A 10,000-nucleotide genomic window follows, 5' to 3' on the forward strand; every position below is an offset into this window, starting at 1 on the left:
CTATGCAGTGTTGGGCCTGGTTAGTACTTGGATGGGAGACCACCTGGGAATACCAGGTGCTGTAGGTAATTTTTTACTGCCATAACATTCATTTCTATTACATTTTAAATTTAATTTTTTCAACTTATCAATGAATTTACTTGAGTTAAGAAGTAATAGAGGTCTAAAGTTAATGTTTTTGAGCATCTACAGCCCAACCACAGTGGACATGCCCAATCTCGTCTGATCTTGGAAACTATGCAGTGTTGGGCCTGGTTAGTACTTGGATGGGAGACCACCTGGGAATACCAGGAGCTGTAGGTAATTTTCTACTGCCATAACATTCTTTTCTATTACATTTTACATTTAATTTTTCAACTTTTCATTGAATTTACTTGAGTTAAGAAGTAAAAGAGGTCTAAAGTTAATGTTTTTGAGCACCTACAGCCAAACCACACAGGACATGCCCAATCTCGTCAGATCTTGGAAGCTATGCAGTGTTGGGCCTGGTTAGTACTTGGATGGGAGACCACCTGGGAATACCAGGTGCTGTAGGTAATTTTATATAGCCATAAAATTGTTATCTATTACATTTTACATTACATTTTTTACAACTTATCAATGAATTTACTTGAGTTAAGAAGTAAATAAGGTCTAAAGTTAATTTTTTTGAGTGCCTACAGCCAAACCACACTGGACATGCCCAATCTCGTCTGATCTGGGAAGCTATGCAGTGTTGGGCCTGGTTAGTACTTGAATGGTAGACAACCTGGGAATACCAGGTGCTGTAGGTAATTTTAAAATGCAATAACATTCTTTTCTATTATATTTTACATTTAATTTTTTCAACTTATCAATGAATTTACTTGAGTTAAGAAGTAAAAGATGTCTAAAGTTAATGTTTTTGAGCACCTACAGTCAAACCACACTGGACATGCCCAATCTCATCTGATCTTGGAAGCTATGCAGTGTTGGGCCTGGTTAGTACTTGGATGGGAGACCACCTAGGAATCCCAGGTGCTGTAGGTAATTTTATACTGCCATAACAGTCTTTTCTATTACTTTTTACATTTAATTTTTTCAACTTATCAATGAATTTACTTGAGTTAAGAAGTAATAGAGGTCTAAAGTTAATGCTTTTGAGCACCTACAGCCAAACCACACTGGACATGCCCAATCTCGTCTGATCTTGGAAGCTATGCAGTGTTGGGCCTGGTTAGTACTTGGACTGGAGACCACCTGGGAATACCAGGGGCTGTAGGTAATTTTATATAGCCATAACATTCTTTTCTATTACATTTTACATTACATTTTTTCAACTTATCAATGAATTTACTTGAGTTAAGAAGTAAAAGAGGTCTAAAGTTAATATTTTTGAGCACCTACAGCCAAACCACACTGGACATGCCCAATCTTGTCTGATCTTGGAAGCTATGCAGTGTTGGGCCTGGTTAGTACTTGGATGGGAGACCACCTAGGAATACCAGGTGCTGTATGTAATTTTATGCAGCCATAACATTCTTTTCTATTACATTTTACATTTAAATTTTTCAACTTATCAATGAATTTACTTGAGTTAAGAAGTAAAAGAGGTCTAAAGTTAATGTTTTTGAGCACCTACAGCCAAACCACACTGGACATGCCCAAGCTCGTCTGATCTTGGAAGCTATGCAGTGTTGGACCTGGTTAGTACTAAGATGGGAGACCACCTAGGAATCCCAGGTGCTGTAGGTAATTTTATACTGCCATAACAGTCTTTTCTATTACATTTTACATTTAATTTTTTCAACTTATCAATGAATTTACTTGAGTTAAGAAGTAATAGAGGTCTAAAGTTAATGTTTTTGAGCACCTACAGCCAAACCACACTGGACATGCCCAATCTCATCTGATCTTGGAAGCTATGCAGTGTTGGGACTGGTTAGTAATTGGATGGGAGACTACCTTGGAAACTCAGGTGCTGTAGGTAATTTTATACTGCCATAACATTCTTTTCTATTACATTTTACATATAATTTTTTCAACTTATCAATGAATTTACTTGTGTTAAGAAGTAATAGCGGTCTAAATTTAATGCTTTTGAGCACATACAGCCAAACCACAGTGGACTTGCCCAATCTCATCTGATCTTGGAAGCTATGCAGTGTTGGGTCTGGTTTGTACTTGGATGGGAGACCACCTGGGAATACCAGGAGCTATAGGTAATTTTAGACAGCCAAAACATTCTTTTCTATTACATTTTACATTTCATTTTTTCAACTTATCAATGAATTTACTTGAGTTAAGAAGTAAAAGAGGTCTAAAGTTAATGTTTTTGAGCACCTACAGCCAAACCACACTGGACATGCCCAATCTCGTCTGATCTTGGAAGCTATGCAGTGTTGGGCCTGGTTAGTACTTGGACGTGAGACCACCTGGGAATACCAGGTGCTGTAGGTAATTTTATTTAGCCAAAACATTGTTTTCTATTACATTTTACATTACATTTTTTCAACTTATCAATGAATTTTCTTGAGTTAAAAAGTAAAAGAGGTTTAAAGTTAATGTTTTTGAGCGCCTACAGCCAAACCACACTGGACATGCCCAATCTCATCTGATCTTGGAAGCTATGCAGTTTTGGGCATGGTTAGTACTTGAATGGGAGACCACCTGGGAATACCAGGTGCTGTAGGTAATTTTATACTGCCATAACATTCTTTTCTATTAAATTTTAATTTAATTTTTTCAACTTATCAATGAATTTACTTGAGTTAAGAAGTAAAAGATGTCTAAAGTTAATGTTTTTGAGCACCTACAGTCAAACCACACTGGACATGCCCAATCTCATCTGATCTTGGAAGCTATGCAGTGTTGGGCCTGGTTAGTACTTGGATGGGAGACCACCTAGGAATCCCAGGTGCTGTAGGTAATTTTATACTGCCATAACAGTCTTTTCTATTACTTTTTACATTTAATTTTTTCAACTTATCAATGAATTTACTTGAGTTAAGAAGTAATAGAGGTCTAAAGTTAATGCTTTTGAGCACCTACAGCCAAACCACACTGGACATGCCCAATCTCGTCTGATCTTGGAAGCTATGCAGTGTTGGGCCTGGTTAGTACTTGGACTGGAGACCACCTGGGAATACCAGGTGCTGTAGGTAATTTTATATAGCCATAACATTCTTTTCTATTACATTTTACATTACATTTTTTCAACTTATCAATGAATTTACTTGAGTTAAGAAGTAAAAGAGGTCTAAAGTTAATGTTTTTGAGCGCCTACAGCCAAACCACACTGGACATGCCCAATCTCATCTGATCTTGGAAGCTATGCAGTGTTGGGATGGTTAGTACTTGTATGGGAGACCACCTGGGAATACCAGGAGTTGTAGGTAATTTTATGCTGCCATAACATTCTTTTCTATTACATTTTACATTTCATTTTTCAACTTATCATTGAATTTACTTGAGTTAAGAAGTAAAAGAGGTCTAAAGTTAATGTTTTTGAGCACCTACAGCCAAACCACACTGGACATGCCCAATCTCGTCTGATCTTGGAAGCTATGCAGTTTTGGGCATGGTTAGTACTTGAATGGGAGACCATCTGGGAATACCAGGTGCTGTAGGTAATTTTATACTGCCATAACATTCTTTTCTATTAAATTTTAATTTAATTTTTTCAACTTATCAATGAATTTACTTGAGTTAAGAAGTAAAAGATGTCTAAAGTTAATGTTTTTGAGCACCTACAGTCAAACCGCACTGGACATGCCCAATCTCGTCTGATCTTGGAAGCTATGCAGTGTTGGGCATGGTTAGTACTTGGATGGGAGACCACCTGGGAATACCAGGTGCTGTAGGTAATTTTTTACTGCCATAACATTCATTTCTATTACATTTTAAATTTAATTTTTTCAACTTATCAATGAATTTACTTGAGTTAAGAAGTAATAGAGGTCTAAAGTTAATGTTTTTGAGCATCTACAGCCCAACCACAGTGGACATGCCCAATCTCGTCTGATCTTGGAAACTATGCAGTGTTGGGCCTGGTTAGTACTTGGATGGGAGACCACCTGGGAATACCAGGAGCTGTAGGTAATTTTCTACTGCCATAACATTCTTTTCTATTACATTTTACATTTAATTTTTCAACTTTTCATTGAATTTACTTGAGTTAAGAAGTAAAAGAGGTCTAAAGTTAATGTTTTTGAGCACCTACAGCCAAACCACACAGGACATGCCCAATCTCGTCAGATCTTGGAAGCTATGCAGTGTTGGGCCTGGTTAGTACTTGGATGGGAGACCACCTGGGAATACCAGGTGCTGTAGGTAATTTTATATAGCCATAACATTGTTATCTATTACATTTTACATTACATTTTTTACAACTTATCAATGAATTTACTTGAGTTAAGAAGTAAATAAGGTCTAAAGTTAAATTTTTTGAGTGCCTACAGCCAAACCACACTGGACATGCCCAATCTCGTCTGATCTTGGAAGCTATGCAGTGTTGGGCCTGGTTAGTACTTGAATGGTAGACAACCTGGGAATACCAGGTGCTGTAGGTAATTTTAAAATGCAATAACATTCTTTTCTATTATATTTTACATTTAATTTTTTCAACTTATCAATGAATTTACTTGAGTTAAGAAGTAAAAGATGTCTAAAGTTAATGTTTTTGAGCACCTACAGTCAAACCACACTGGGCATGCCCAATCTCATCTTATCTTGGAAGCTATGCAGTGTTGGGCCTGGTTAGTACTTGGATGGGAGACCACCTAGGATTCCCAGGTGCTGTAGGTATTTTTATACTGCCATAACAGTCTTTTCTATTCCTTTAACATTTAATTTTTTCAACTTATCAATGAATTTACTTGAGTTAAGAAGTAATAGAGGTCTAAAGTTAATGCTTTTAAGCACCTACAGCCAAACCACACTGGACATGCCCAATCTCGTCTGATCTTGGAAGCTATGCAGTGTTGGGCCTGGTTAGTACTTGGACTGGAGACCACCTGGGAATACCAGGTGCTGTAGGTAATTTTATATAGCCATAACATTTTTTTTTAATTACATTTTACATTACATTTTTTTAACTTATCAATGAATTTCCTTGAGTTAAGAAGTAAAAGATGTCTAAAGTTAATGTTTTTGAGCACCTACAGTCAAACCACACTGGACATGCCCAATCTCGTCTGATCTTGGAAGCTATGCAGTGTTGGGCCTGGTTAGTACTTGGATGGGAGATCACCTGGGAATACCAGGTGCTGTAGGTAATTTTATATTGCCATAACATTCTTTTCTAATACATTTTACATTTAATTTTTTCAACTTATCAATGAATTTACTTGAGTTAAGAAGTAATAGAGGTCTAAAGTTAATATTTTGAGCACCTACAGCCAAACCACACTGGACATGCCCAATCTTGTCTGATCTTGGAAGCTATGCAGTGTTGGGCCTGGTTAGTACTTGGATGGGAGACCACCTAGGAATACCAGGTGCTGTATGTAATTTTATGCAGCCATAACATTCTTTTCTATTACATTTTACATTTAAATTTTTCAACTTATCAATGAATTTACTTGAGTTAAGAAGTAAAAGAGGTCTAAAGTTAATGTTTTTGAGCACCTACAGCCAAACCACACTGGACATGCCCAAGCTCGTCTGATCTTGGAAGCTATGCAGTGTTGGACCTGGTTAGTACTAAGATGGGAGACCACCTAGGAATCCCAGGTGCTGTAGGTAATTTTATACTGCCATAACAGTCTTTTCTATTACATTTTACATTTAATTTTTTCAACTTATCAATGAATTTACTTGAGTTAAGAAGTAATAGAGGTCTAAAGTTAATGTTTTTGAGCACCTACAGCCAAACCACACTGGACATGCCCAATCTCATCTGATCTTGGAAGCTATGCAGTGTTGGGACTGGTTAGTAATTGGATGGGAGACTACCTTGGAAACCCAGGTGCTGTAGGTAATTTTATACTGCCATAACATTCTTTTCTATTACATTTTACATATAATTTTTTCAACTTATCAATGAATTTACTTGTGTTAAGAAGTAATAGCGGTCTAAATTTAATGCTTTTGAGCACATACAGCCAAACCACAGTGGACTTGCACAATCTCGTCTGATTTTGGAAGCTATGCAGTGTTGGGTCTGGTTTGTACTTGGATGGGAGACCACCTGGGAATACCAGGAGCTATAGGTAATTTTAGACAGCCAAAACATTCTTTTCTATTACATTTTACATTTCATTTTTTCAACTTATCAATGAATTTACTTGAGTTAAGAAGTAAAAGAGGTCTAAAGTTAATGTTTTTGAGCACCTACAGCCAAACCACACTGGACATGCCCAATCTCGTCTGATCTTGGAAGCTATGCAGTGTTGGGCCTGGTTAGTACTTGGACGTGAGACCACCTGGGAATACCAGGTGCTGTAGGTAATTTTATTTAGCCAAAACATTGTTTTCTATTACATTTTACATTACATTTTTTCAACTTATCAATGAATTTTCTTGAGTTAAAAAGTAAAAGAGGTCTAAAGTTAATGTTTTTGAGCGCCTACAGCCAAACCACACTGGACATGCCCAATCTCGTCTGATCTTGGAAGCTATGCAGTTTTGGGCATGGTTAGTACTTGAATGGGAGACCACCTGGGAATACCAGGTGCTGTAGGTAATTTTATACTGCCATAACATTCTTTTCTATTAAATTTTAATTTAATTTTTTCAACTTATCAATGAATTTACTTGAGTTAAGATGTAAAAGATGTCTAAAGTTAATGTTTTTGAGCACCTACAGTCAAACCGCACTGGACATGCCCAATCTCGTCTGATCTTGGAAGCTATGCAGTGTTGGGCCTGGTTAGTACTTGGATGGGAGACCACCTGGGAATACCAGGTGCTGTAGGTAATTTTTTACTGCCATAACATTCATTTCTATTACATTGTAAATTTAATTTTTTCAACTTATCAATGAATTTACTTGAGTTAAGAAGTAATAGAGGTCTAAAGTTAATGTTTTTGAGCATCTACAGCCCAACCACAGTGGACATGCCCAATCTCGTCTGATCTTGGAAACTATGCAGTGTTGGGCCTGGTTAGTACTTGGATGGGAGACCACCTGGGAATACCAGGAGCTGTAGGTAATTTTCTACTGCCATAACATTCTTTTCTATTACATTTTACATTTAATTTTTCAACTTTTCATTGAATTTACTTGAGTTAAGAAGTAAAAGAGGTCTAAAGTTAATGTTTTTGAGCACCTACAGCCAAACCACACAGGACATGCCCAATCTCGTCAGATCTTGGAAGCTATGCAGTGTTGGGCCTGGTTAGTACTTGGATGGGAGACCACCTGGGAATACCAGGTGCTGTAGGTAATTTTATATAGCCATAACATTGTTATCTATTACATTTTACATTACATTTTTTACAACTTATCAATGAATTTACTTGAGTTAAGAAGTAAATAAGGTCTAAAGTTAATTTTTTTGAGTGCCTACAGCCAAACCACACTGGACATGCCCAATCTCGTCTGATCTTGGAAGCTATGCAGTGTTGGGCCTGGTTAGTACTTGAATGGTAGACAACCTGGGAATACCAGGTGCTGTAGGTAATTTTAAAATGCAATAACATTCTTTTCTATTATATTTTACATTTAATTTTTTCAACTTATCAATGAATTTACTTGAGTTAAGAAGTAAAAGATGTCTAAAGTTAATGTTTTTGAGCACCTACAGTCAAACCACACTGGACATGCCCAATCTCATCTGATCTTGAAGCTATGCAGTGTTGGGCCTGGTTAGTACTTGGATGGGAGACCACCTAGGAATCCCAGGTGCTGTAGGTAATTTTATACTGCCATAACAGTCTTTTCTATTACTTTTTACATTTAATTTTTTCAACTTATCAATGAATTTACTTGAGTTAAGAAGTAATAGAGGTCTAAAGTTAATGCTTTTGAGCACCTACAGCCAAACCACACTGGACATGCCCAATCTCGTCTGATCTTGGAAGCTATGCAGTGTTGGGCCTGGTTAGTACTTGGACTGGAGACCACCTGGGAATACCAGGTGCTGTAGGTAATTTTATATAGCCATAACATTCTTTTCTATTACATTTTACATTAAATTTTTTCAACTTATCAATGAATTTACTTGAGTTAAGAAGTAAAAGAGGTCTAAAGTTAATGTTTTTGAGCGCCTACAGCCAAACCACACTGGACATGCCCAATCTCATCTGATATTGGAAGCTATGCAGTGTTGGGATGGTTAGTACTTGTATGGGAGACCACCTGGGAATACCAGGAGTTGTAGGTAATTTTATGCTGCCATAACATTCTTTTCTATTACATTTTACATTTCATTTTTCAACTTATCATTGAATTTACTTGAGTTAAGAAGTAAAAGAGGTCTAAAGTTAATGTTTTTGAGCACCTACAGCCAAACCACACTGGACATGCCCAATCTCGTCTGAACTTGGAAACTATACAGTGTTGGGCCTGGTTAGTACTTGGATGGGAGACCACCTGGAAATACCAGGTGCTGTAGGTAATTTTATACTGCAATAACATTCTTTTCTATTACATTTTACATTTAATTTTTTCAACTTATTAATGAATTTACTTGAGTTAAGAAGTAATAGAGGTCTAAATTTAATGCTTTTGAGCACCTACAGCCAAACCACCCTGGACATGCCCAATCTCGTCTGATCTTGGAAGCTATGCAGTGTTGGGCCTGGTTTGTACTTGGATGGGAGACCACCTGGGAATTCCAGGTCCTGTAGGTAATTTTAGACAGCCATAACATTCTTTTTTATTACATTTTACATTGAATTTTTTCAACTTATCAATGAATTTACTTGAGTTAAGAAGTAAAAGAGGTCTAAAGTTAATGTTTTTGAGCACCTACAGCCAAACCACACTGGACATGCCCAATCTCGTCTGATCTTGAAAGCTATGCAGTGTTGGGCCTGGTTAGTACTTGGATGGGAGACCACCTGGGAATACCAGGTGCTGTAGGTAATTTTATACTGGCATAACATTCTTTTCTATTACATTTTACATTTAATTTTTTCAACTTATCAATGAATTTCCGTGAGTTAAGAAGTAATAGAGGTCTAAAGTTAATGCTTTTGAGCACCTACAGCCAATCCACACTGGACATAACCAATCTCCTCTGAACTTGGTAGCTATGCAGTGGTGGGCCTGGTTAGTACTTGGATGGGAGACCACCTTGGAATACCAGGTGCAGTAGGTAATTTTATGCAGCCAAAACATTCTTTTCTATTACATTTTACATTTAGTTTTTTCAACTTATCAATGAATTTACTTGAGTAAAGAAGTAAAAGAGGTCTAAAGTTAATGTTTTTGAGCACCTACAGCCCGCCCAATCTCGTCTGATCTTGGAAGCTATGTAGTGTTGGGCCTGGTTAGTACTTGGATGGGAAACCACCTAGGAATCCCAGGTGCTGTAGGTAATTTTATACTGCCATAACAGTCTTTTCTATTACATTTTACATTAAATTTTTTCAACTTATCAATGAATTTACTTGAGTTAAGAAGTAATAGAGGTCTAAAGTTAATGCTTTTGAGCACCTACAGTCAAACCACACTGGACATGCCCAATCTCGTCTGATCTTGGAAGCTATGCAGTGTTGGGCCTGGTTAGTACTTGGATGGGAGACCACCTGGGAATACCAGGTGCTGTAGGTAATTTTATGCTGCCATAACATTCTTTTCTATTACATTTTACATTTCATTTTTCAACTTATCATTGAATTTACTTGAGTTAAGAAGTAAAAGAGGTCTAAAGTTAATTTTTTTGAGCACCTACAGCCAAACCACACTGGACATGCCCAATCTCGTCTGATCTTGGAAGCTATGCAGTTTTGGGCATGGTTAGTACTTGAATGGGAGACCACCTGGGAATACCAGGTGCTGTAGGTAATTTTATACTGCCATAACATTCTTTTCTATTAAATTTTAATTTAATTTTTTCAACTTATCAATGAATTTACTTGAGTTAAGAAGTAA

At 37.0% G+C, this 10,000-nt stretch overlaps 3 non-coding genes and 38 pseudogenes across 3 annotated transcripts in view; all 41 read left to right on the top strand.

Annotated features, from left to right (window-relative positions):
* LOC148488792 (5S ribosomal RNA) overlaps positions 1 to 68 on the top strand; it is a 119-nt gene extending 51 nt beyond the window's left edge. The window contains exon 1 of the ribosomal RNA XR_015870711.1: positions 1 to 68. This exon is cut by the window's left edge and continues 51 nt beyond it. This is a non-coding gene — a ribosomal RNA (5S ribosomal RNA).
* A 116-nt stretch (positions 69 to 184) lies between these two features.
* Positions 185 to 303, top strand: LOC148488793 (5S ribosomal RNA; annotated as a pseudogene).
* Positions 304 to 418: 115 nt separating this feature from the next.
* LOC148488794 (5S ribosomal RNA) lies at positions 419 to 537 on the top strand (annotated as a pseudogene).
* A 117-nt stretch (positions 538 to 654) lies between these two features.
* On the top strand, positions 655 to 773 carry LOC148488795 (5S ribosomal RNA; annotated as a pseudogene).
* A 116-nt stretch (positions 774 to 889) lies between these two features.
* Positions 890 to 1,008, top strand: LOC148488796 (5S ribosomal RNA; annotated as a pseudogene).
* Positions 1,009 to 1,124: 116 nt separating this feature from the next.
* Positions 1,125 to 1,243, top strand: LOC148488797 (5S ribosomal RNA; annotated as a pseudogene).
* Positions 1,244 to 1,359: 116 nt separating this feature from the next.
* Positions 1,360 to 1,478, top strand: LOC148488798 (5S ribosomal RNA; annotated as a pseudogene).
* Positions 1,479 to 1,594: 116 nt separating this feature from the next.
* LOC148488799 (5S ribosomal RNA) lies at positions 1,595 to 1,713 on the top strand (annotated as a pseudogene).
* Positions 1,714 to 1,829: 116 nt separating this feature from the next.
* On the top strand, positions 1,830 to 1,948 carry LOC148488800 (5S ribosomal RNA; annotated as a pseudogene).
* A 116-nt stretch (positions 1,949 to 2,064) lies between these two features.
* On the top strand, positions 2,065 to 2,183 carry LOC148488801 (5S ribosomal RNA; annotated as a pseudogene).
* Positions 2,184 to 2,299: 116 nt separating this feature from the next.
* Positions 2,300 to 2,418, top strand: LOC148488802 (5S ribosomal RNA; annotated as a pseudogene).
* Positions 2,419 to 2,534: 116 nt separating this feature from the next.
* LOC148488803 (5S ribosomal RNA) lies at positions 2,535 to 2,653 on the top strand (annotated as a pseudogene).
* Positions 2,654 to 2,768: 115 nt separating this feature from the next.
* On the top strand, positions 2,769 to 2,887 carry LOC148488804 (5S ribosomal RNA; annotated as a pseudogene).
* A 116-nt stretch (positions 2,888 to 3,003) lies between these two features.
* LOC148488805 (5S ribosomal RNA) lies at positions 3,004 to 3,122 on the top strand (annotated as a pseudogene).
* Positions 3,123 to 3,238: 116 nt separating this feature from the next.
* LOC148488806 (5S ribosomal RNA) lies at positions 3,239 to 3,356 on the top strand (annotated as a pseudogene).
* A 115-nt stretch (positions 3,357 to 3,471) lies between these two features.
* LOC148488807 (5S ribosomal RNA) lies at positions 3,472 to 3,590 on the top strand (annotated as a pseudogene).
* Positions 3,591 to 3,705: 115 nt separating this feature from the next.
* Positions 3,706 to 3,824, top strand: LOC148488808 (5S ribosomal RNA; annotated as a pseudogene).
* A 116-nt stretch (positions 3,825 to 3,940) lies between these two features.
* On the top strand, positions 3,941 to 4,059 carry LOC148488809 (5S ribosomal RNA; annotated as a pseudogene).
* Positions 4,060 to 4,174: 115 nt separating this feature from the next.
* Positions 4,175 to 4,293, top strand: LOC148488810 (5S ribosomal RNA; annotated as a pseudogene).
* A 117-nt stretch (positions 4,294 to 4,410) lies between these two features.
* On the top strand, positions 4,411 to 4,529 carry LOC148488811 (5S ribosomal RNA; annotated as a pseudogene).
* A 116-nt stretch (positions 4,530 to 4,645) lies between these two features.
* LOC148488812 (5S ribosomal RNA) lies at positions 4,646 to 4,764 on the top strand (annotated as a pseudogene).
* A 115-nt stretch (positions 4,765 to 4,879) lies between these two features.
* On the top strand, positions 4,880 to 4,998 carry LOC148488813 (5S ribosomal RNA; annotated as a pseudogene).
* A 117-nt stretch (positions 4,999 to 5,115) lies between these two features.
* On the top strand, positions 5,116 to 5,234 carry LOC148488814 (5S ribosomal RNA; annotated as a pseudogene).
* A 115-nt stretch (positions 5,235 to 5,349) lies between these two features.
* Positions 5,350 to 5,468, top strand: LOC148488815 (5S ribosomal RNA; annotated as a pseudogene).
* Positions 5,469 to 5,584: 116 nt separating this feature from the next.
* On the top strand, positions 5,585 to 5,703 carry LOC148488816 (5S ribosomal RNA; annotated as a pseudogene).
* Positions 5,704 to 5,819: 116 nt separating this feature from the next.
* On the top strand, positions 5,820 to 5,938 carry LOC148488817 (5S ribosomal RNA; annotated as a pseudogene).
* A 351-nt stretch (positions 5,939 to 6,289) lies between these two features.
* On the top strand, positions 6,290 to 6,408 carry LOC148488818 (5S ribosomal RNA; annotated as a pseudogene).
* Positions 6,409 to 6,524: 116 nt separating this feature from the next.
* LOC148488819 (5S ribosomal RNA) lies at positions 6,525 to 6,643 on the top strand (annotated as a pseudogene).
* A 115-nt stretch (positions 6,644 to 6,758) lies between these two features.
* LOC148488820 (5S ribosomal RNA) lies at positions 6,759 to 6,877 on the top strand. The gene has a single exon (XR_015870713.1). It is a non-coding gene; the product is annotated as a 5S ribosomal RNA (ribosomal RNA).
* Positions 6,878 to 6,993: 116 nt separating this feature from the next.
* On the top strand, positions 6,994 to 7,112 carry LOC148488821 (5S ribosomal RNA; annotated as a pseudogene).
* A 115-nt stretch (positions 7,113 to 7,227) lies between these two features.
* LOC148488822 (5S ribosomal RNA) lies at positions 7,228 to 7,346 on the top strand (annotated as a pseudogene).
* A 117-nt stretch (positions 7,347 to 7,463) lies between these two features.
* Positions 7,464 to 7,582, top strand: LOC148488823 (5S ribosomal RNA; annotated as a pseudogene).
* A 116-nt stretch (positions 7,583 to 7,698) lies between these two features.
* Positions 7,699 to 7,816, top strand: LOC148488824 (5S ribosomal RNA; annotated as a pseudogene).
* Positions 7,817 to 7,932: 116 nt separating this feature from the next.
* Positions 7,933 to 8,051, top strand: LOC148488825 (5S ribosomal RNA; annotated as a pseudogene).
* A 116-nt stretch (positions 8,052 to 8,167) lies between these two features.
* On the top strand, positions 8,168 to 8,285 carry LOC148488826 (5S ribosomal RNA; annotated as a pseudogene).
* Positions 8,286 to 8,400: 115 nt separating this feature from the next.
* LOC148488827 (5S ribosomal RNA) lies at positions 8,401 to 8,519 on the top strand (annotated as a pseudogene).
* Positions 8,520 to 8,635: 116 nt separating this feature from the next.
* LOC148488828 (5S ribosomal RNA) lies at positions 8,636 to 8,754 on the top strand (annotated as a pseudogene).
* Positions 8,755 to 8,870: 116 nt separating this feature from the next.
* LOC148488829 (5S ribosomal RNA) lies at positions 8,871 to 8,989 on the top strand (annotated as a pseudogene).
* Positions 8,990 to 9,105: 116 nt separating this feature from the next.
* On the top strand, positions 9,106 to 9,224 carry LOC148488830 (5S ribosomal RNA; annotated as a pseudogene).
* Positions 9,225 to 9,560: 336 nt separating this feature from the next.
* LOC148488831 (5S ribosomal RNA) lies at positions 9,561 to 9,679 on the top strand. Its single transcript, XR_015870876.1, has one exon. It is a non-coding gene; the product is annotated as a 5S ribosomal RNA (ribosomal RNA).
* A 115-nt stretch (positions 9,680 to 9,794) lies between these two features.
* Positions 9,795 to 9,913, top strand: LOC148488832 (5S ribosomal RNA; annotated as a pseudogene).
* The last annotated feature ends 87 nt before the right edge of the window (positions 9,914 to 10,000 follow it).

The sequence above is a fragment of the Taudactylus pleione genome, unplaced genomic scaffold (genome assembly GCF_031769625.1).
Source record: "Taudactylus pleione unplaced genomic scaffold, aTauple2 ptg000550l, whole genome shotgun sequence".
NCBI lineage: Eukaryota > Metazoa > Chordata > Amphibia > Anura > Myobatrachidae > Taudactylus > Taudactylus pleione.